The sequence below is a fragment of the Camelus bactrianus genome, chromosome 8 (assembly GCF_048773025.1).
Source record: "Camelus bactrianus isolate YW-2024 breed Bactrian camel chromosome 8, ASM4877302v1, whole genome shotgun sequence".
Classification (NCBI taxonomy): Eukaryota; Metazoa; Chordata; class Mammalia; order Artiodactyla; family Camelidae; genus Camelus; species Camelus bactrianus.
Genome location: NC_133546.1, coordinates 37,078,589 through 37,104,083, shown reverse-complemented (window position 1 = coordinate 37,104,083; position 25,495 = coordinate 37,078,589). Strand labels below are relative to the sequence as shown.

The following is a 25,495-nucleotide window of genomic DNA, read 5'->3' as shown; positions in this document are numbered from 1 at the left end:
AAGGAAAATAACATTCTTTATTGAAGCCCCTCTACTTACTTGGATTTCCATGGAATAAATAACATGACTTGTTGATTGACCTGTTTCTGTGGAGCAGTTTTTTGTTGAGGAAGGAGTGACTCGTAGCCCCTTTCCTGCCGACTCTTCCTCTGGAGGCAGTGGTGGGGAGCAGGCTGATAGCTGCTCTCTCTGACCCACAGTGGCCGAAACTGATGGTTCCTACATCTGACTAGCACTGGGGCCTCTGGCCAAGAGAAGGCAAGATTGAGCAGCACAGTCCTGCCATCACAAGACTGGTTTCTAAGTTACAGTGATGGGCCTGATGGCTAAGAGAATTGATTTGAACAAAAATTTAAGAATGCTTGCTTTTGGGGGTTAAGCTTCTAGGTTTTCCACATAAATGGAAAATAAATTGAAAGGCAGTACCTTTATTTACTTCTATATTTCTGTTTTGGGAAAAATAGCACAAGAAATGATCATCCAGATACATTTGGACAAAGTCAGACAGGAAAAGGAAATGAAAGTTATTGAGTGTCTGTGCCTGTAGGCTAGTAGTATTAGAAACAAAACCTCCATCCACAGCATGGGTGACAGAAGAAAATTATGAGATACAAAGATTTTATATATATATAAAAAACAGTCTTACTGCTGCAGGATAACAGAAAAGTCTAGAACATGTTACTATGCAATGTGCTTGCAAATGGAAAGCATAATGAAGGAGTATAAATGGGAGCATTGTTGACTGATTTTCATATAAGAAGAGTAAGTTTAAGAGAATAAGTTAGTGCTTTTCTAAAAGGTTTACAAATAAAGCTACTAGAAGTAGGTATACTACAGACCTCTAGGGCAAAATAGATAAGGCAAAGAAATGTGTGACGTGATAAGAGCAAGAGAAGATAACAAGATTAGACTTATTGGAGATCTCAAACTCTTTGCTGTGATATGTGATTGTGAAACTTTTGAGACAAGGTTAGAATGAGGGAAAAGGACATGATGGAATTTCTAAATGCAGATCATACTTTTTTTTTTTTTAACTTGCAAAGCCTCAGCTGACAAGGTCTGCTCAACAAAGTTTAGTTAGGGTAAAATTTCTCGTCCATCTCTAAGTCAGTGACCAGAATTCTCATGTACATCAGTAGAAGGATAAATCAGTGTGAAATTCTGTGTAGTAACATCTGTCCAAAATAGTCATTGTGTCTTGCAAATGTACAGTCATAATCTCTGTGCCAACAGTCCCCTGAAGATGTCCCCAATATTCAGTGTTATTCTCAGAGTAGTACTAGCTGGCATGCCCAAAGTTCTTCATGGCAACTGTGAAGAAGTTGTCTTACAGTTAAATGCATCCAATCTGAGGGAGTCCCTGCTTGGGCTTCAAGGTTATAGTCAGTAGGCTTTCGACAAGCTCCTGGAGTTTAGGAAACAAAAGAATCAAATTAAAAGAACAATGTGAATAGCTTACAAAGTTTAACTTAGTAATTAACCTTGGTATGTGTATATATGTGTAGTTATGCTGCTGATTTTTATGAACTTTTTATATAGGTAAGCTTGTTTATTAACAATCCTCTCAGTAGGGATTGGTTACATCGTTTGGAATCCTGGGTGGGTGGGAACCAAATTGTAGCCATGGTTCACAAATTCATACCTTCCTCAGCCTCCTTGAATTTTGTTTCTGCTCACTGAGTTGGCTGTCTTTTTCCATAAAACATCTAGTTCTGAATATATCTTGGCTCTGTAGCCCTTCAGACTCCTTTTTCATTTTATTTAAGCCTCGATTTCATTGTGCAAGTGTTTTTGCCTTTACCATCACTGCTGCTAGCCTATCGCTACTATTAGGCATTTTCATTTAGCTCTGTCTCTGCCACACACCGGCATTATACTAAGGGGTTAGAGAGAGCTCTCTCTTTAGTCAGGAAAAGTGGCAACTTTTCCTTTTGTCTATTGCATTGAAGTTTTTCTAGCATAAAACTGTGAGCTACTGATGTAACAAATTTTTTCACCAAACAGCAAATTCAAACATTTAATTGCAAACCACACATATTCATTGAATGCTTAATATGGGCCCAGTACTAAGTAGTGTCAGAAGAAAATATACCTTCCTTCAAAAAACTCATAATCTAGCAGAGGAGTTAGGTAAGAATTACATGGTGTGAAAGCTGTCATAGAGGTTTTGAAATGCTCTCCTTGTCCTCTTTGACAGAACACTGTCTTGGTTTTCTCCCTGCTTCTCTGACTTGTTTATTTTTATGTTTCCACTGCAGTCTTGTACTCTATGGCCAATAATTCAGAGTTCCTCTAGGGTTGGTCCTAGCCCACCTTCTTTCTCACCCTATAGATTCTCTTCCCAGGTTGTTTCTCTTTATCCATGTCTATTATTTAATTTTTCAAAAAAAATTTTAATTGAAGTATAGTCAGTTACAATGTGTCAGTTTCTGGTGTACAGCATAATGTCCTAGTCATGGATATATATGCACATGTATTCATTTTCATATTATTTTTCATTAAAGGTTATTACAAGTTTATATGCAGAATACTCATAAGTTTTCCCTTTACTAAAAACTCTGCTCTGAGTTTCAGACCTTTATATCTTAATTTTTATTTGACATTTCTCCAGGGAATCTCCAACTCAATATAATAAAAGACTGAACTCAATATCCAACCCCCATCCCTCAAAATCTGATCATGCTCCAGTACCACAATGTTAGTGAATGGTACCAACATCCATTTCCTTGTTCAAGCTGGAAAACTAGGGACCATCCTTTTATATCTTCTTTTTATTTGTCTCTAATGCTCAATCTATAATTAAGTCCTTTTGGTTTCCTTTTCTAAGTTTCTCTCACTTGTATTATTATAGTAGACTACTTTCTCCACTCCCAAATCTAATTTTTCACACTGAAGCCAGTTATCCTTTTAAAACTCTAATCTTATCAGAGAATTCCCTTCTTAAAATCTTTCACACTTTTCTACTGTTATTTTTTAATAATAACCATATCAAGATATAATTTACATACCATAAAACTTACCCTTTTAAAGTGTGCAGTTCAGTAGTTTTTAGTATATTCACAGAAATGTGCAATTATTATTACTATCTAATTTAAAAACTTTTTTATCTTCTAAAATAGAAATCTTGTATCTGTTAGCAGTCACACTCCATTCTCCCCTCCCCTCAGCCCCTGATAACTACTCATCTACCTTCTGTCTCTATGGATTTGCCTACTTTGTATATTTCATGTAAATTAAGTATACAATACCATTGCTTTTTGGATAAAGACAAAATTCATCAACCTGCTTTAAAACCCTGCAGAGCATGGCCTCCAGTTTTCTCATGTCTCACCATCTGTTCTCCTCCATTCTCTTGATTTTATTTACATTGGGCTTCTTTCCTTACTCCCCACTTGCTATACTTCCTACTGCTAAAGGTCTTCACGTGTGTGTTTTTCTCTTTCTCTTCTTATCTAGTAAAATCAGCTTCATTGTTCCACCAAAGCCCATATGTTACTCTTTCAGGGTGGCCTTTCCTGACCCTTCTGGCTAGGTCAAATCTCCGTGTACAGGGTCTGATGACACTGGGTGCTCCTACTTTGCAGCATCTGTCACAGTTACAATATCCACTTTTCTTTTGTAATTATTTGATTAATGCCTTTTCTTAACTGGTCCAAGCTCTGCCCTAGTATCTAGCACAGGGTCTGCAACACGGTAGGAGCTGATTAAGGTTTTCTTAATGAATGAAAGAAGTTTGAAACAGAAAGATTTTCAGAAAATAGCTACTGAAGTTGAGCTGACATTAGAAAAAGATGAGAAACAATGCAAAATTTGGTAGTGGGAGAAGGCAGCAGACACTAATGAGGTTGCCTTCTGGCATCCTGAGGTATAACTGGAGCTTATCCTGGTGCACCTTCCTGCCTCACCTTCTCCATCTGTAACATGAGGAATATGTTTGCCTTTTTATGTCCCAGACTAATTCAAAGACTCAAATGAGGTAATGTATTTGAATAAGGTTTGTAAACCTTATGTCACAATTATGAAATTAAAAAGTGTTCTTATTAAATAACTGAGAAATAGATACTTAATAATCTTTGTTATTTGTAGGATACAAAACTAGATTGTGTGGGAAATAGGAAGCATGGTAACTCTTTCCCATTGGTGTATACACCATATATATTTGTCAATTATAAAGATTAAATCTCTCATACTAATTGATAAGAATGTGAAAGGCACTGTGCAATTTTATGGAAAAGAGAAGTGATTGGATCTAAGATAAGAAAGATGACATACGTGATAGCAGGATCATAAGTAGCCGAAATAATAAATACTGGCAGAGGTCTCTAAGATTATAACTATGACTGAACCAATACAATGTTTAAGATGAATTTGCTGAGTTGGAGAATGTGAGACTTAGTTGAGAAGAAAAAACAAAAGCTATGTATGAATATGGATGTTTCATTTGAAAAACCCTATTTTCATTTCATATTTTTGATTAAATATATTATAGCACAGTCATTCAAGTATTCCTCTGAGTTCTGTGTGCTTAAAAACTCATCAGTAGGTTGTGTGGGATAAAAAATTTATGTGGAGACCAATCACAGTATCCTGGAGAGGTTGAAATTAGTGTTAGCACTAAATACAGTGACTTTAATAAATATGTGCATGTAAATATGTTACATCCATTAATATATGATCACTGTGGCTGAACTTTTGATTTGGTTATACATACCCAGGAGCAGAAAGATCACTTATGGACACTTAAATTCCTACTATTATAGAATTTTAGGATAGGCAGGGCCTCAAGCATCATCATGTTATAATCCAAAGAGGATATGGCTCTCTTGCAGGTTTGTGGCTAGTGGTTAGTGACAGAAACAGGCCTAGAGCACAGGTATTGAGATTTCCAATCTAGTGTTGTTACTTTGCTACTAAGTCACTAAAACAGTAACTTGAAGTATCTAGTTGGTTTCATCCCATATGAGGCTGTCTTCATTTCAGTTCTACATCCAGAGATTGGCTTGTTTACATTTCCACTTGCGGTCATTGTGCAAAGGCATCTAATCTAGCTCCAGCATTGCTACTCTTTGAATTTTAGGACCATCAAGATGAATGTTCATTGCATGATTACTCAGGGCTTTCAAGTCTAAGAATTTATAAGCAGCCAGTCTTTAGGTTCACAGAGAAGCATCTTGGAACAGCAAAACTATGAATAGTTAGGGTAGTCAGCCTGTATAATTAGCTTAATATCTGATTTATAAATACAAGTGGGAGAGGGTACACACGTATTTGAGTAAACATGTATTTTAGTAAAATAAAGAGCATGAATGAAAAATACATGAACAAATACAGGGAAAACAACTAATGCTTAACCCTTTTCAAGTGAAAAAAGAGAACTTTAGAAAGTTCTAATTGGTACATTTGAAGTATTTCAGAAAATAGTCCATTTATAGAATTAGAACTGGCTGCTATGTAAAATAATCAATCAGAAGGCAAGTAATTATTGTAAATTAAAGGTATGATGAGTAAAATTTTAAAAAATGAATAGAAGGGCTAAAGGATAATGTTGGGAAATAGTTGATAAGGTGGAAGAATGAAGAGGAAGAGAAAAAAGGGAGAGGTGTAGAGGGCGATCTAGGAGGTCTGATACTTCCCTAATAGGCTGTTCATAGAAAAGAGAATAGAGGCAATGGGTGGGAGAATAATCAGAATAGCTTATCTTTTCCTGGATGAATAATAGTTATAATTTAATTGAGGCAAAGTTCAGCATCAATTATATTTTTATATTTTATATACGTATGTAAGCACTGAGAACACTTATCACAAATAAGAAGAAAGAAATGGAAGTTTTAGTGTAGTAATACCACTCAATTCTTTGAGCTCTTTCCAAGTTATATGATAAAAATTCATATAGGAACCTATCATCAAAAATATTTTTATTAATCTATCAGCTGACAATTCAACTGTGTTCCCTTCAGTTTGATCCTGACTAGCAAAAGGCTTTGTCACCCTGTCATTAGAGTCAGTGTCATTCTCAATTTATTGGCATTTACCAGAAGGGCTTTGCTGAGATGTATTCAATAACTCGTTATCAATTTTGATACACATTTACCAATAAACAGTTTTCACAAAATTATTTCTTTTCATGCACTTTAAATATACTATTGTTAAAATCTCAGAACTACAGAATCAAGTGATTTATGGAAAATGTTTAATTTACCTATTTGGCAAAGCCAGTTTTCAAATCAAATCAATCAGTCAAGTCAGATTTACTCTCAGGAAAAGTCTGACTTCATTTCTTAATGTAATTACATGTGTTAATACATGTCCTCATGACATGCTCTCACATCTGAATTCTAATTCTGAGAGAGAGAGTCATAGTGGAGAGTCTTGGCAAGACTATTGCTTGTATGAAATAAAGCAATTTTGGAGCTGTGTAAGTGATAGGAATTTAGGGGAAATTTCTTAAAGTGCATAAAAAAGTAAATATATATATATGTATATATATATACATATATATATATAAAATATATACATAAGGTCTAAAAGAATATAAAAGCAGGCAAAGGGCTAGAATAATAGAAAATTGTAAAAGACTGTTACAGAGGACAGGGAGCAAGATGGACAAGGACGAGGCAAGCCCACTGTTTCCCTAGATGGTATATTACTCAAGATGATAGATACTTCTTTGCTCAGCTATTTTTCTTCCATATTCAAGAGCAAGAAAGTTAGTTTTCCAATTAGAAAAGTAGAATTAAAGTCTGAAATACATGATGAAACAATAAATGACACTGATCACTGTTATATAAAAATCATCTGAATTCTGATAAATGACCTTATAGTTTATTGAAAGGACTTATAAGCACAGTTGCAGAATTTCTGTCAGCAATGTAAAAAAGGCAGTAATTGAGAGGCAACACACAAAGAGACTAATGCTTTTCTTAAAAAGTGTATCAAAAAGTCGTAAAAATTGGGTGTTGATACACTTAATGTCAATGCTAAAAACTGCCTGGAGCTAAAAATTATAAGTAGTTAACTAATGATCTATTTAGAAAAATTCTCTTGTCTTTCCCTCTCTCTCTAGGACCAGTCAGAATCACCAGTTAAAAACCCCTGGGAACCAGATCTCAACTCAAGGTGAGAAGAATCTCCTTAAGACTTCCAGATCTGAGCCAGCATCACAACCACTGTGTGCTCAATGCACTCAGTGGACAGACTGAAGCAGGGTCAGCATCATAGTCGGAAAATTCTTTTTGGGTGGGACTTCATTTGGATGATTTCAGGTTTGGATCCCAATTCTTAGTTCCTAGAATTCTATACATCTGTCTTGGGTAAGATGGAATAGACCTGCTTAAGAAACACACATTTATTTGAATGCTTTTCTAGGTCTCCCGCATTAGCATTTAGTGGGAGATGGTGTGAGGTTGTAGGTCCAGAGGTGTGTGGAAGCACACATGTGCATCACTGATGAGGCTGGGGACGGAGCAGGAATTGCTCTCTACAAACCTGGGCTGTGTGGATCCTCAGCACGCTCCGCAGGGAAGACTGATGGGATGTGGGGCTTGAATTCTCTGCTGTTAAGATTTATCTGCCTCACATACTGTCTCTGGCAGGACCCTGCTGTTTTTGTGTATTTGGAGGACCTACCTAGACAGTTTGGGAATTACCTGCATCATTGACAAGATCTCCCTTTTTTGTTTGCTGCTATTGTGTGTACTTCTCACACTGGCTGGAAAAAAAAAAAAAAAAGTCAGTTATATGTTTAATTGATCATTTTTAGTGCAGAAAGAAGCCTACACTGGCCTCCTCCCCACTGTGCTTATGGCTTTCAGTTTCTGGCTTTGGGGAAGAGAATGACTATTCAACTTCCCTTCACATTTGAATACATGCATTTGTAGGAATTCATTAGTTTTCCACAGGAAAAAGTATTTGAAAGTTACAGGCATCATTCAAAGCAAATATGGAGTCACTTATAAGACAGCTCTAAAAGGTGTGTGTGTGTATGTGTGTGTGTGTGTGTGAATATTGAGATAAATAGTTTCAGGTACCCATTAAAGTGAAGTTGCATTTCTGTGTCTGTGACCGGCCCTACTCAACAACTTCCTTTATTTACAAACCAGAAGCTCCAGCTGTTTTATTAAAGACTGGGTGTGAAAGCTGAAGTGCTTTGCCAACACAGACATCAAAGGGACCTAAGCGTACTTTCCTCCATATGTTTTAGATCATTTTTTCCCTTCATGCCTGGTATCAATCAGACAGAGTGCTAGAATGTAATACCTCACACCTTGAAGATTAAACACCTTCTCAGCTGGTATTTCTGTTTCAACTTCATTTCCTGCCGCCTTCTATCATGAGCCCTTTGCACCGTGTCATGTACAGTCCTGGTTCTGCCTGAGCAATGAGACTATGTTTTTCAAAAGCATTTTTTTTCCTGCAAATAAGTAGACTCTGCCTTGTCTTTGACGTGTGCTTAGTTGCTGAATGAATAGCTTTGTTGGGCAGAGAGATAAGATTATAATAGAGTCTGTAATAATGATGCCAATCACGAATGGCAGGAAGGCTGTTATTCTTGGACTGTTGTATTTGTAAATCATGCTGGATTCCCTACGGCTTAATCTAAAAATGCCACCTTGTCAGTGGTAGGAGCTTACATTTTGAATTCCCAAGAAAAATATTTCATAAAGAACATCCTACTCTTTTTACTGTGTAATAAATACGTTCCAGGAAGGACTCATGTTATCTAAGGAATTACCCAGGTGGCATTTTCATTTCTGTACCTCACGCAGCATGAGTTAGGCAGTTACCATGTTCTCTTATGTGTGGAGTGATTCTTATTTGTATTGGAGGTTTATATATGTGTGTGTGTGTGTGTGTGTGTATTTTTGCTTTAGTTTTCTTTTTCCTTGAATTGGAAGCACATGTTCTAAGATGGGGTAGGGAGTGTGTTTGGGAGCTCTGTGGAGATAGAGCAGACCTATGAGGAGGAAGAGGCAGGGTGAAGGACCAGTTAGGGGTGAGGAATCTGCCTTTCAAAATAAGAAGACTTGGAGGTAGGTATTCAAAGAAAAGAAAAAAAGGAAGTGATTCCAGACAGTCTATAGATCTTCATGGAGTTGATGTGTTCTTAAAGGTAAAACACCAAACAAAATAAATCAGATTTTGTGTTTCATTTGCCTTATACCTTCAGGCTGTTTCTTTTTCCTTCTTTCTTTCCTTTTTATCCTGAGAAGGTGGCTTCTCCTATTTTGGTTTACAATTTTTTCTGTCCCTTCTCTATACACCTCAGTGACTAAAAAGCAGAATAGTCCCTGCTTTGTAGCTATAATAGCAAAGGAACTGTGGACTGTTCCTATATCAGCAAATGACCCATTTCAAAGCATGTTCCTATGTAAGACCTAATTGTGAGGTCAGGACTCACAATTAGAAATGATAGCTAACATTCTGTAAATAACCCCTTAAGTGAATCAATATTTAAGAGAGCCCTGTGGGAAAATTATAAGGAAATTATAGGCAAATTTGGATTTAGAAAGAACATCAGATTATTTCACTCTATCATTGCAGTTGAAAGATAATAAAAATGAGGCTCAGAGAAATTGAAAATTATGTTGTAAGGTTTGTGGAACAAGCTAGCTGTGAAATCCTGATCTCTTGAATGTCATTTTTGCAGTCAAGCTCTTGAATATGCCTGGTATCTCCTGTATATAACTATTCATAATCAAATCTACCTATTTTGTAATACATACAAGATTTTTTCCAAATTGGAAAAAAAGTCTTTAATCACAAATTGTCAATTGTAATAAAGTAGCAAACGAAATCTAAAATATGACTAATTTCCTCTATCAAAAAAGAATTTCTAGAAGGTTAAACTCATTTGAAAGAATAGTATGTTATAAAATGATTTATTTTATATCATACATTTTAATTATAAAACATTTTCACAGGTATTTTTGTATGTATTCTTTATTTAAAAACCTGTGTGGTGAGTGACTATTTGCTACATATGACAGCTAAGAATCCTGAAGCTCAAAACTGAAGAGGTACTTCTGAGACAGGAGAGACAGGAGGACTGGGTTCAAGGTCGAGGTCTTCTGACTGCAAATCCCAGGATTCTTTTCACAATCTCATAGTTTGTTCTTCCAGTGGTTAACTGACCCTTCTTTCTTCACCTGCATTTATCTCCCAAATTTTGTTCCAATTTAGGGAACAATAATGAGATTTTTAAAACCAGAGCGATTATAGTAGAGAATTTCCAAAATAATACTGCAACTGAGGAATATACCTAGAAGAACTAATAAGAAGAGCAACATGCCGTCCTGCTGGCGGTTAGGATGGGTAGAGGCAGCTGGTCAGCTCCATCCAGCTCCTACTGGCTCTCAAGAGCCAATGGTTAAATTTACAGCGATTTTGCTATTTGTTAAATAGCAATTATTACAAAGAAAATTTTATAAACTTTTAATTGAACATTATGTTAAAAACAAAGGTAGTAAATACTAGAGACTTGTCACTTCTTAATTATCTTACTATTATCTATGCTTTTGCTGTTATTTACATGTCTGGTATCTGTATGGTGGAAAAGCTATTTAATGCTATCTGCTCTTCGCAGTCCTGCGTTGGTAGTTTGAAATCAACTATGATGAAGCGTTTATACCATGAAAATCACAAATGCTAAAAATTATTGTTTTGTTCATTGTCTAGGCTTAAAGTATTAATATTTTAATATTAATAATGCAGATTAAGATTTAAATTGTGTTGTATATGCAGCTGTTACATTGTGAATAGCACATAAAATTGAGAAAACATTCTTCTAGTGTTTGAAAACTACTATCTGATTTAGCAAAGAAATTGCTCATGTCATTGAAAACTGAATGAATTCTGACATGCATCCTTGTTGTTTTACTTTAGCCTTACTCTGTAATGTAAAAGAAAATATCAACCAGCATTTATGTCACAATTGCACTCATTTGGCAATGACATGAGGACTTCTTTTTGAATCAGATTGCAATCAAACATTTATACATAGTCCAATTTTGTGATTCTAAGGTTGGGGACAGAATGAAGAAGAAACTGATAGTGGATTTTATAGGAAACAGCAAGTTGCACTGACGTCATTGGAATACAATTTACAATGACGATTATTATATATATTATCATTATTTGTAAATTGGGTGCTATGTGTCTTAAAGCAGTAAAACTTATAATAATTTTTTTAAAGCAGTAAAATTTATAATAATTTTTTTCTTGGAGAGTCTGTTAAACATTTATCAGCATACCCCAAGATAGAAGGCATGTTTTGTTGGAAGATGAGTGCTCTCTGCAGATGAGAATACTAGAAAAATTCATTCTTGTCCCTTTGTAGCTTTCCTTGAACATGAGCTCCAAGTATAAATAACGATACCAGGTTTATGTACTAGACCTCTGTGACCTTTTCCTATATTGTATGGGGAGGTACTCTTCTGTTTGTAGGGTCTTGATTTCAAATTCCAGAATGTATTTTCTATTGTAAAAAGTTACCAATTTACATAGACAAATGAAGGACAAGAAAAACTCTCATTAGTTGTAGGTAAACTTCTGGTGTTGGACCCAAAATTCTACCTCAACACTGTCCTTTGTTTCACTTTTCTAGTACCCAGTGCCTAGTGCAATGATTCTACCATCTGTAACTAAAGCTCTGGTGCCTTTTTGGTCCTTTACTCCACTGGTGTGACTTATCCAAAATCAGTCATAATTTACCTGTCTTTCATTCTGTCCCCTTGGAACGCTGCATATATTTTGCTACTGGAATAATAGTTGCCAAGGAGTTACTACTATCCTGTCTTCAAGTAATCCATATTTACATTAATACACACTCATTCTCTGGTCATGCTTTAAACCCAGTTGATAGCTCAAGGGTTGGGATTCCAAGCATTGTGGCACAGTGGTAGTTAGGGGTGGTGGATATTCAATAAATAATTGTGGACTGATTGATAGGATTCTCTTCTAGGCTCTTTCAATCATACCACTTTCAACTTCTTCTGCACTGGCAGACAAATTAGTCATATGATTCCTTCATCCTTCTATTGACTTTTGAATTCAAATTAATTTATACAAAAGCCAAAATTGCAGATTGAGCATCTACTAGTTTTCTGATGAAGCTGTCTTTGGTTTTAGAACTGGCTTGCTTTACCATTCATATACGCTCTGTTGGTTTTTATTTGGAGTTTAGTTTGTACTGCAGTTAGTCATACTTAAGTACCATTTGTAAAGGCCTTGATGAGACAGCAGAAATGTCAAAAGAGAAGAAGAAATCATGAAATGCCATGGTCTTTTGACTTCCAATTGAAGAGTGGAGGTTAGTTATAGGTCAAAGTGAATGAAGGGATGTTTTGTAATCTCAGGAAGCTTGCTAAGGTAAAATAGGGGAATCTTACTGAGAGTATATTCTTACTTCTAAAACTTCCATGGCTACTATAAGATTTAAATAGGCATATCAGGGTGTTCTGTATATTTAATATATGAAACTGAATATGAGCATTGCAGAGAGGTAGGTTAAGTAAAGTACTTTGAACTCGGCAGCCTAACTTCCAATCGTAGCTCTGCCGCCTCAAGAAACTTAATCTCTCTTAACCTCAATTTTATTATTTGTAAAATTGGAGATTATTTATAATGTACCTACTTTGGACTGTTTTAATTATTAAATAAGATAATAAATACAAAGTGCTTAGCAAAATATCCACTTGTTACAGATATTGATGACAGCATATTGACAAGAGGGTTTCCATGATGCAAAACCTTATTTAGAAGACAATTTGGGGAACAATTTCCCTTCAGAGAACCTTTTATTTCATGGGCCACATAATGACCTTCTCTATTATTATACTAAAATGGTGCTATTTCATGAAAATATTTTAATGAACTACAAATAGATTTAGCTACTTTGAAAGTTATTTGTTGAGTTTTGAAGGATATTGCAAATATTTCTACTATGTGTGCTTTGTGAAGGTGGAAATTATTGAATTTCATTGGGAATTCTCTTTTTGTTACAGAGATCAGGAAGATCTTAGGACAGTGCATCATATTTCAGGGGAAGGCACAAAGTGCTGTGGTCCGTCACGGTGCACGATTTAATTCCAAATCCAGCCTAAGGGTTTTTATTATTTATCCATGTGTTCTGGGAATTTGAACTTTTATCTGATTAAATGTTATTAACATTATGTTATGTTTTATTACAGGTGCATTCTGTAGCTACTCTTGGAAGAGTTCTCTCTCCCTTTTACTGAAGTAATATTCTATATTATCAAAGGATAACAGCTTAGATAAATATCAAGCTTTTCCAGAATTTATCTTCTAATCTCTGCTATATTAATAGATTGTAAATGGGAAGTGAATGCAAAGACTAAGACTGCCAGACCTCACTTACCTGGTCTGGTGAACACCCTTCCCCACCCCCTGCCCCACTGGGACGTTATTTTCTACAGTTTGTTCCTTGGAAGTCTGGAAATATGCTGTTACAGAGGGTTACCTCAGAGGTCTAAGTAGTTATGGAAATGCTGCTTTTGGAGATTCATGAAGCATGTCAGCACATTAAAATCTCTGAGGAGTCCAGTAAAACAAGTTGTTTGAGCCAGTGTTTTCCTCTTTTATTGCATAATTCTTTTACCTTGTATCATTTGTTTGATGAAACATGTTTTAGGAAGCTTTATTCTGGATTAAGATTTCTCAGCTGGTAGCAAGAAAAAAATCTGAAATTGCTTTTAACAAAGTCCTGAGAGTTGATTTGGAACAAGAAGAATTGGACTTGAGCCGTTATGCTACAATTTCACAGCCGGGTAACACTGGGTAAGTTATTTTGTTTCCCTAAATCTCAGTTTCCTTTTCTGTAATAGCATAAAATACCTAAAAACTTACGTACAGGTTTTTATAAATATTATGTATGTTAATGTCAGTGAAAATAGCATGTAAAACCACTGGATGATATTTACTGACTCAAATCCTTCCCTTATAGATTTATTGGGCCTTATTTAACATGCACATGTTAATGAACATAGGTCTCCAGTGTCTTAGCCTTAATAAATTACAATTAGGAAGAATGACTAGAAAGCTGTTGAGGTGGTTGTGGAGCAGTGGCAGGAAGAGCAGCAATCCCCAAACTGAAAAGCAGACTGATTATGTTGATACGTGGCATAATAGCCAATCATAGAGTTCATCAAGAAATGCTTAAATGATGTTAGGCATCCTCCATTTAAAAAGAAGTAGGGCATAATATTTTAGGTAAAATACCATAAATGTGGTTCCTTTAGATAAGGACCTCCTTATTATCCATATTTTAACATCTGCTTCTTGCATTGAGGTCAGGACATACTAAGATCTCTAAATTCCTGCTTAGTAAAATGTTCACTATTTGTTGACTGGTAATTTATTTACTTGGAGCAACTCTTTCCCTGAAAATTCTAGACTGATTTTTTTTTACATTGTCTTCTCAAAAGTGTCTGTTTATGTAGATTACATAAATACATACATAAATCATACAATATATAATAAAATATATAGCATGTATACTATTAACAGTGAAAGTATAGGAATCATATTTATTCACATGAAATACATTTATGATATTGAATGTAAAAACCAGGCTAACAAATAATATAAAAATATGTATGTATGCAAAGAAAATAAATCTGGTAGAAAAAAACAAACTCGCCAAAAAATTAGTGTTGATTCTGTCTGGGTAGTGAGTTTATGGTTAGTTTTTATTTTATTGTATTTGCTTATCTTTATGTTCCAATTTTTCTGTAATCATACAAATGTGGAATATTTCATACCAACATAGCCCAAAATGAAACAAAGAATTCACTCTGATATTTTGTCTTAGTCCACTGGGGTTGCTATAACAATATACCACAGTCTGGTAGCATATAAGCAACAGAAATGTATTTCTCACAGTTCTGGAGGACAGGGAGTCCCAGGTCAAGGTGCTGACAGATTTGGTGTCTTCAAGGGCCCACTTTCTGGTTCACAGGCAGTGCCTCCTTGCTGTGTCCTCACAAGGTGGAAGGGGGAAGGTGCTCTGGGGGTCTCTTTTGTAAGAATGCTAATCCCACTCATGAGGACTCCATCCTCATGACCTACTTACCTGCCAAACAGCCCCTCTCCTAATAGCATCACATTAGGCATTAGGATTTCAACATGTGAATTTGGATGGGACACAAACATTCAGCCCTTAGTACTGACCAAAAGAACTGAGCAGAACAAATAGTAGTCATCCCATGAAAGTCCCTCCGGAGCTCGAGGGTGTATCTTTTCTTGCCTCTATGTCTCTGTGGCCCTCTGCCTACCCGCCTCCCTGAGTGTCACAGTCTCAGAGGAGATGATAGACTGGTACACCTCCAATCAATCAAGTTCTTACCTGAATGAATTTTCTAAAAGATGAAAACATATACATCAACCAAAATCTGAAACCTATTAATCTTAACATCCGCACAGGACTCTTCAAGAAGTTTCCAACTCCTGTGTTAAATGGCTGAGCAAAATAAATTTAAGAGAGAGAGAGAGATTAAGAAAGGACCTTGTGAAAACTGTAAACATCTTTGTAGATTTTCAGCTGAGCTCTCCAAGCAAATGTGGCTCTAAACTGTCCAATGATTATTCAGTCGGTATTGATGTGGTATTATCAGTGACATAGTAGGGGTATAAAAAGTTCTCAGCACCCTGTCTCTTACAGATAAATCTTGAAGGGTGCCAAGAAGGACTCATCAAACATTACCTGAGAGATAGTCCTGAGAGCGTAACCCATGAGTATAATCTGTCTGAGACAGCAGTTAGCTCCAGGTAAGAGATAAATGACATGACCAATAATGCATATGGTTCTTGAGAAGCTTTTATCACTCTTCTTTTTTCAAATTCTCTTTTATCAGAGAGAACAAAATTGTAGGCTAAAAGTTACTTTCTCATAGCTCCCACAGAGCACTCTGCTGTTGGACATTGTGTTTATATTTAATGATGAGGAGGTTGAGGAAGGCTCTTGGGTTTATATCACTGTTGGATTATTGATTTGTTTAAGGTTTTTGTGATTTGTTGCACTGAGGAAATTAATGAATTTTTATGTTACGCTGGTATGAAGCCTTAGGGCTAGTAGGCTAATTATTGTTCATAAGTGGAAGGACAGATTATTTATTCACTTAAAGCCACATATTCCAGGAGGTAGGTAGTTTCCTAATACAAGCAAAGTATACAAAGCATAATTTTAAAAAAATAGACATTTTTATGTCTTTTTGTTGATTATCAAAGGAGAACTAAAAATCCACTATTTTTTAAAACCTTGCTTAGGCTTGTATGCAGACTTTTCTATCCCTCGCATTCTCTTTTATTTCTGCTTGTTTTTTGCTGATCAGCCAGATGCAGATTTGCAGCAGTAACCCTGAGATGGCCAAAGGATGCACAGCCCATATGGACTTTCCTCTTGTTCTCTTCCTTAGCTCTCTCGCTTTGCCTTTCTGTTGCTTTCCTTTTAGCTTCTTTTTCTCTGTCTTTGATTAATTTGTGTTCTTCTCTGAGCCCCGACTCCCTTTCTTTTTATTTTCTTGAGTGTTTCCCCTGTGTCCTTCTTATTCTCTCCATTGCTTTTTTTCACCATGATTCTCATTGTCCCCTACATCACTCTCAAGGTCCTGCTTTCTCACCACTTCCTCCTGGCAGTACCTGGTAGTGTTTCCCTCTCTCTCATTACTGTTCCTTTTCTGTCCCGTTATCTCTCTTCCTTCTGATCCCCATGGAGCCAGTTCGACACTTTCATCCCTGTGTACACTGAGATGAGACTCATTTAGATTTGTCTGGTATTGGCAGCAGAAGAGAATTTTATTTAGGGCAGGAGACGTGAGGTAGAGTGAGTGTCTCTTGTGACCGGCTTAGCTGAGATCTGGCTTCTTGCCAGAATCAGGAATCAGTCAGTGTTCAGGAAAAGTGATTTCTGGTGGCAAGGACAAGGGGGATGTGTGAGGCCAGCTGTGGTAGGTGAAGTGACAGGAGATGGACCCTGCAGATCTGTAGGCTCTGGGCTGATGAGGTATTTCAATGCTGAAGAGCATCATGCTGATTGTCACAGGCAAAGTTATCATCCCTGTTCACTCCATCATTCAATTTAAGCCGCATATTATTGTCAGACTAATTTACCATCTTTGCTGCTTTCCTCTTAATCTCCCCTTTCTTGAAACTCCTTCAGAAACTTCAGTTACTGTTTTGTGCAAACCGCTACTCCTTAGCACCTTGCCTGCCACCAAGTGAGAGCTCTGACTTCCCTCTGCACTTCCAGTGCCAACTTCTCCTCCTTCTTTCACTCGTGCTCTTTGCATATATTTATTTGACCTTTTCTCCCAAAGTGTCCTTCTCATTTTTTGAGAGACTCAGTCCAGCTTTATTCAGAGAATTTGCCTCATTTAAGCAGTCCTGTCTATTAACCCCAAATTTTCAGCACCCTTGTAAAAGTTTAACATTATGCTTTTCCTACATATTAATTTGAATCCCACCTTCCCTTCTCTCTCAAAGTATAAGCTCTGTGCATAAACTCGCACCTATTTTGCTTATCTTATATCTAATAAACATTCATTTTTGATGAGGACATAATTTCATGTAAAAATTTTTTTTGATTAAAGCAATCTTAGTGCTTCAATAGATGTATGTAAATAAAAGTATGTACAGAAGGCTGTGATCTGGGAAGGATTTTATAATATTGTGTTTAATCCTTAAGGATTAAATAGTCTTACCCATGTTCCTTTATCAGAAAAATTCTGGTTAAAAAATACATTCTTTGGTGGCTAGGGTCTCCATCCAAAGTCTTGATGCCTAGTCCTTTTATATTCTTCAAGTGAGTGTCTTCGAGTGGTCTGTTGGTGGAACAGCCTAATAATCCTTGTGATTTGGACCATTTGTCTCTTTCTAAGAGATGTCAAGGACTCTTTTCATGTTTTTAAATGCCTTTTGTTTTTGTCCTGTGGTATAATTTTCTGAATTGATTTTTGGGCACTATCTTTAAAGTCAGAATCAAATGGATATTTCAAGTACTCTAATGAATAGTTGCTAGGTAAAACTGCTATTTTGGGTCCTCAGTAGACATGTAAACAGACATATTTTCTATAATATGCATGCCTTTCTCAGAAAGTGTGTTCTAACAACCACTGATGAGTGAGCAAGCACCTATGTGACACTCACTACAAACCAGCCACGGCTTAACATCAGTGGTCTGTATGGCCAACCAGGTTCTCTCTTCTAGAAATTTAGAGTTGGGACACAGGACTCTCCTTAGTCAGAATTTAAATTTATAAAGGATGTTGAGCCAGAATTGGGAGTAATAGTCTTTGACTCACATATTAATGGGTAGATAAATCTGGACAACATAGAAGGAAGATAATAGAGACATGAAAACAGAAGCAGAGATAAGACCGCTTGTCATGAGGGACAGAGACAAAAAGAGACAGACACACATGCACAGAAATACAGAGATAGAGGGAGACACATCAGCCAGCTGGGGGCGAGAGAAAGAGGGAACGAGGGAGGGTGGGAGGGCTGGAGGAAGAGATACCCACACACATGCCTCAGATCCCAGTAACTCACCAGTTCCCAATTCCACCCCCACCCTGCTTCCCCTCCCTGATGAGGACAGAGGCAGAGACCCTGTGCTAAAGCCAGATCGACTTGGTTCTATTCCTTGTATCCAAAAGATTCTAACACAAGACAGAGCCTACCTTTAGTCTGTGCATTTCTAACTCAGAACAACTTGCGTCCATAACAGTTCCATGTCCCTGCTGTGAATTAAGGGTGTGTGGGTTCTGTCTTGGTATTTAGTAAATTGCCAAACTTATCAGCAGTCATTGTCATAGTAAATCCATAATGAGGATTTTTTGCTGAATGATATTAAAACATTATTGCCAATTTTTGTAATTTGGAGTTCTTTATTAAATTGATTGGTTGATCAAAATAATTAATCAGTGTTTAAGTGAATTATCTAAAAATAAGTAACATTAGTAATGACAGACCCAAACGGTGGTCCATCGTGTGCTAAAGCACCTATGTAAAATATGTATTTTTTCATGAAACTAAACAGCAATTTGCTTTAAATTTAAATAAATTGAAAAAACAAATAATTACTTGTCATATTGTCACACTAATTTAAAGTTTTAAAGTACAGTTTCATTGTTTTAGTTTTTCTATCATTTAAATAAAATTGTTTAGATGTTTTATCTCTGTACGAGCATAAGCTTACGAAGTTTACATCTATTTTTATGTTAGTACATATACAGATACTATTAGGAAAATGATTCAAGTAATACTAGGTTGTCTAATATTTTTCCCTTAGAAGTTCCATGCATTATTCAAATTTGAGCAATTGTGAATTAAGTACTTGTTTTTTAATTGAAAGTTTTTCTTGATTCACATTAGGTTTTCAATTTTTTAGGTAACATTCCTAAGTTTATCTATGTATGTTCAATATTTATGTATCCTATGATAGGCTCTTTTAAGGGTCAAATAAGTTTGTTTTGAACAACTAAGCAGAATTTCTCATTCTCTCTCTCTGAATTTTCTTCAGTAGATTTCAATTTTTTGTCTGAAAACCAAGAGGTAGGTGATCGGTTCTCCTGGCTTGGACACTATATCAGGGAGGCCACATTTACCGTGTGAAGATAGGAAGCTAAGCAGTTCCCGTTTGTGGTTACTTACTGTTCACGGCAGCTGGCCAGCCCTCCTGGAGATGTTGAGCTCTGGTTCACAGGAGTACCACGTGCAAATAATCTATCTCAGCCCCAGGAAAGACAACTCATATTATTGGACCCAAAGCACCATGTTTGTGTTTGCAGTTCAGCATGCCACTGTGACTTTCAGAAAACCGATGCAAGTAGCACACGTAAAGTGAGAGATCATCATGCAGAACTTAGAAATGGAAACAAATAATACTTTCCCTTTCAGTTCTTTCCATATACATTTAACTTAAAGTATAAGTCAGCATCTGGGGAACAATAACCCCTCTCTCTGAAACATATATTTGAGGAGGTCTGAAAGAGGCCCATTTCCCTGTGGGTTGTAGATGAGTTCACCTTAACAGTTGTCCCTGAATTGGTCTGGGTTCTCAAGAAAAAAACAGAACCAACCAATAGGAAATATATATTTTATATAGATATATAAAAGAAGAAATATATAAATATATAAGAAATATGGGGAATTTGTATAGGAAATATATAAATATGTGAGATATATATTATATATATATATATATATATATATTTTTTTTTTTTTTTTTTTTTTTTTTAAGGAGCTGGGTATGTGATTGTGGACTGGCAAGTCTGAAACTTATAAGGCAGGCCAGCAGGCTGGAAACTCTTGGACAGGAGCTAATACTGTAGTCTTGAGGCAGAATTTCTCTTACAGGGAAATTTGTTTTGCTCTTAAGGCCTTTCCACTGATTGAATGAGGTCCACCCACATAATCAGGAATAATCTTCTTTACTTAAAGTCAAATGATTGTAAATCTTAACCAGATCTAAAAAACACCTCCACAGGGACACTTAAATTAGTGTTTGTTTGGATACCTGAACACTGTGGCCTAGCCGAGTTGACACAAAAAGCTAACCATCACAGTCTCCACGTCTGATCAGAATCCTGACTGATAGGATCTCAGCGTTCCTCTTCTCCAGTGCCCTCAGAATCCCTAACAGGGGAAGACTGATTCACACTTACTTGAACTGCTGAACTATGCTGTTGTTCCCGTTGCTCAGTGACGCTCAGCCTCCCTGCTGCAGCTCTCTCCAGACATCTAGTGCTGCCATGGGATTCCTGACCCTCTGCTCAGGCTGCGCTTCCAGTGGTGCTGATGAGTCCTTGATCTTTGCCAGTTCCTTTCTCCACCACCACTCTGAGTTCTCTTGCCTCTTCCAGTACTTTACCTGGTGGGGTGGCTGTAACCTCCACTCCCGTAAGATTCAAACCCTTTGTGGCTTTACTTTTATTGAGTTTCTGCAGATTCCCATAAAAGTTATTATGACAGTAATAGGAGGCAATCCACTGAATCTTCTAGGCTCCCCACATATCCCTTCTTATTCCCATCTTGTAGCAGCGCCACAGTCACCCCATGACAATTGGGATGGACTCCCCCCAGCAATGTTATACAGTCTTCCTCTGCTTTCAGTTCTGTGTCATAAGAGATCTAAATTAACAGGATGCAGAATTGGTCTCCAATATAATGGAATCACCACTTCTTTTCCAGTCAGAAGCATTATTCTCTTAACAATTCAAAATTCCAAATCTGTGGAACCCAAGGTTACAGGAAAAAGAAGCAGATTTTTCAGCATAGGGATTTCAGGTTTAACACTGAGGGGCCACTACCACTTCCACCCTTTGGTTCCTGGACCTGGCTATGGGGTGGAGTAGGGGGACATTACCGTACATTGGTCATTGGTTTACCCTAACCCCACCCTCCCCAACTGGTGCAATAGATGTCCACTTCTAGATGATGAGACATGTGGTAAGGCTTGTGAATTTCATGAGCATGAGCCCATTGCTGTGTTTGTTTCATTATAAAGTGAGGTGCTTTGTTGGGGTTGACGTTTTTGTGGTTTAACATTTCACTGAATAAGGAATGAATAAGGATGCGTATTAGATACCTATGGCTACCGTAACAAAGTACTGCAAACTTTATTCTTGTGCAATTCTCTACTGTAACAAAGTACTGCAAACTTTGTTTAAAACAGCAGAATTTTATTCTTGTGCAATTCTCAGCAGAGGTGAGGAGTCAGAAATTCAGGTGTCAGTGTAGCAGCGATCTCTCAAGAGTCTAGGGGAGAATCAGCTTCATGCTATTAACTTGTGCTGTTTCTGGCATTCCTTGACTTACAGCTGCATATTTACACTCTCTGCCTCCAAAGTCATGTTACACTTTTGGCCTGTGTCTTCATACCACCTTATAAGGACATCGGTTATATCGGATTAAGGGCCCACCTTACTCCAGTGTGACCTCATCTTAACTAGTTACACCTTCTATGGCTCTATTTCCAAATAAAGCTACATTCTGCCGTACTGGGGGTTAGGACTTCAAATTAATTTTGTAGGGACACAATTCAGCTTACAGTAGGGTGACAGAAGAAACACCGAGGGCTGGGAGGCCAAATGCATATCTGGGACAGATATTTAGGTTCCTGGGGACAAATATCTACCCCAGTCACAAGTAGAAAGGGCAGTCAGCTTTCTATCAGGGAGCTGGCTGGTCCTTTTGAAGAATGGTGCCACATCAGAGTCCATGACTGGCCTCTGTGATTGAAAGTCTGGGTACCTGGGCATTGTAATAGCTAGGTTAGCCCTGGGGAGAGTGAGTCCGTGTTGCTGGTCCCATGTGTATCCTTCAACCTTGCCACTATGGCCATTTTGAACAACTGCTGGATTGGCTGGGTGAAGAGGTTAAATGGCATCTCTAACAGGAATCACCTAGTCACTCTGACTATTGAGGCTCCTCTGTGGTGGACACCTTCTGGTGGACTTTTATATGACATAAATGGCTTAATAATAGTCCATGACTATTCCAAGACATCTTATCTGCATAACTCTCCCACACAATGCCTTGTCACCAATCCTCTAATCTTGTTTTTCAAGTCTCTGATGAGATAGGCATCCTTATCTCCTCCCAGGAGTCATTATGGATCCATTCAGTGGACCATCTCTGTCTCCACACAAGGTGTACAGGTGTACTGCATCAAATTCTGCCTACTGGAAGTATTTTCCATTAGGAATTTCAGGCTGTCACAAATGGGGTTAGAGCTCACCACTCCTGGATGGGGTCAACATCCATCAAAAAGGCAGGTAATTTTTCCTCCTTGACTAACAGTCTTCGATAACTTCCCAGGAGGACACAAGTATGGTTTAGGGACTGCTGACACAGCAACAGGAGTACGTACTTTCAAGTCTGATTCTGGTAAGAGGAGCTATTAGAATTTTCTGGACCTCCTTGGGCCTGTTAGATATATTCCTTTCCCATTAAATCAGTCAGTGCCCCTGCACACATCTCCTTTTAGGATTTGACCAATTAATACCCAATTCACAATGAGCAGCTCAGGTCATATGGTTTCCTGGTTGCTGTGCTCAGGAGTTGTTTTATTGTACCAGGTCCAGTAGCAAAGTAGAAATAGTTCTACAAATGAAACAGTTTTTTGCATGAGAGAGTTTGCATTTGCTCCATAATATAAAGGTTTATACCATGTTTCTCCTACTGAAGCACATTGGAGGCTCCAAAGGGAGCCTTCTTACTTGTAACAGAGGGTTTGAGTACCATTTAGATATTCTAGTTTATGAAATCCAAGAGGTGGGAAAGCTTGCACCATAACCTGGTCCTATTGCTAACCTTTTCTTGCTCTGGGCAACAGTCAACTGGTAACATTGCGGATTACTCAGGAAATAGGTTACGACAGTGTTCCCAGTATATTCTTCCTCCAAAATACAAAGACAAAGTACAAAGTACAAATGTGGTGCCTCTTTCTTCACAGTGGTAAATTCAAGGTGTGGTTAATTGTAGCTGGCTTTAAAGGGACTATTCACACATGCTCTACACTAGAACTAGTAGTAGTACTAGAAATGTTGCAGTTTGGTAGTATCCCAAAGCTTTGTGGAATTTCTCTCCTACTCACCAGCACATATCGTTTTATTAAAGCATCTGAAGCTTGTGACCTCTGGGTCATCAGGTCCAATTAGCATAATATCTTCAATGTAATGTATCAGGGTGATGTTTTCTGGGATTTCAACTTGGTCACGATTCTTTTGGACTATATATTATGACAAAGATCAAGAGTGTTAACGTAGTCCTGAGGTAAGACACTGAAGGTATAATTACCTTCCAATTCTACATAAAGGTGAACTTCTTCTGACTGTATTTACTAATGCAAATAGGGGGGAAAACACAATAAGACAAACCACTTCCTAGATCAATAACTACACCAGGAGCCACAGCTGTGTTGATTTGCTCCACTAAGGGCACAACATCTGGATCAGCAGCGGTGGTTGATCACAGCAATTCAGGGTCACTCTAGAGCATTCATCTGGCTTGTGTACCAGCAAAACTGAAGAGTTAAATGAGGATGGGACAGGAATGACCATGACTTCTGCTTCTCTGATAGTAGCACAAATTTCTGCATTTTTTTTCGGGGTATTGCTTTCTGTTTGCTACCCGACAGGGGAAATTCCAGGGGCTCTACTCGGCTCTTCCCACTATAACAGCATTTACTTCATGGGTCAGAGAACCAATGTAAGGATGTTTTCAGTTGTTAAGTATGCTTATTCCAAGTACACAATAAGGAGCGCAGGAAATAACAGTCAGAAAGGATGTAGCCCATTGACCGCTCTTAAGGTGGATATAGGCCAAGACTCCATTTATTTACTGACTTTGTGTACATGCTGATTAGTGCTAAATTGGGGTGAATAACTCCAGGTAGTATGATTATTTCTCTTTCCCAGTTAACTGTCATCCTGTTAAATGGCCATACATCTTACAGGGAAGGTTTGAAGGAAGATTGCACTGCATCTTGGTGTCCACATTTCAGAGTGATACCCTGAAAAGAGCTAGCCTCTGTCTCAAAAGGCGCTGGGTTTGTGAACTGAGTAAAAGACCATGAATTCCCACTATAGCCCTTTTTGGGGAGGTTTTGCCTTCCAGAGGAAAAATTGATCTGATAACATAGACTAAATAATATTTTAGAAGGCTGACAATCTATTTCATTCCTAAGATTCTCTCACATACACAAATTAATCACAACCGTGTATCCATGTGGGTCAAAACACCTGTGTTGCCATTTTGTCCTTGTGTTTTACTGCAGTAGTTGTGCCAATCGCATCCCCAAAACTGGGCACTGCCATCTGGCCTCCACTACTACAAGACCCCATCATTCTCACTAAAGTTAGGGAGCCTAATTCTTCAGGGACATTTCTAGCCTACAGAGGCAGCCATGACAGAACTTTTCTGGGATACAGGTGCTCAATACCAATTCTTTTTGCTTTGGGGAAGGACGTGTCTTTCCTGGATGTATGGAAAGAGTGACTGAGTAGGTTACAGATAATAGGTCTGCTCTGGCATCCCCACTACCCTAGGCCTTTAATTTTTTTCCTCTTTGTTGCAGAGAAGTCCCAGAATCTCAGCCTCATTACTGTAGGTCACCATTGATGCCAGGCTTCAAGCAAACTAATTAGAGCTTCAGCTGACATAATATGTCTAGAATTTTAGGTAAACTTTCCCATATTGATACATTCTTCTTGAACCAACCTTTTTATTTTTATCTCCTTGATTTAACTGCTCCAGAATCTATTTGTAAGCATCCTTCCCTGCTGCCATTTCTTGACTATAAGAATTAGCAAGTTCCTGTCACCCCTTTGGTGTTGAACCCATCTTATCCTTGAGAATACTTTGCAATTCTTCTTCTGGCCACAGAAGCAGTAGACGGTGGTGGGGGTTAACCTTGAAAATAATGGGAATGTCCTGACTAGGTAAGTGCTCCAGATGAATTCATTCAAAGTCATTTTTT

The 25,495-nt window shown here is 37.5% G+C and overlaps 1 long non-coding RNA gene across 7 annotated transcripts in view; it reads left to right on the top strand.

Moving 5' to 3' along the window:
• LOC141578361 (uncharacterized) overlaps positions 1-25,495 on the top strand; it is an 809,650-nt gene that overhangs the window by 180,742 nt on the left and 603,413 nt on the right. For 6 of the 7 annotated variants that reach the window (XR_012508646.1, XR_012508643.1, XR_012508641.1 and 3 more), the window contains 3 exons: positions 7,064-7,116; positions 13,649-13,794; positions 15,677-15,783. This is a non-coding gene — a long non-coding RNA (uncharacterized LOC141578361). The remainder of the gene's footprint in view (positions 1-7,063; positions 7,117-13,648; positions 13,795-15,676; positions 15,784-25,495) is intronic. The other variant, XR_012508645.1, reaches the window with a different exon arrangement.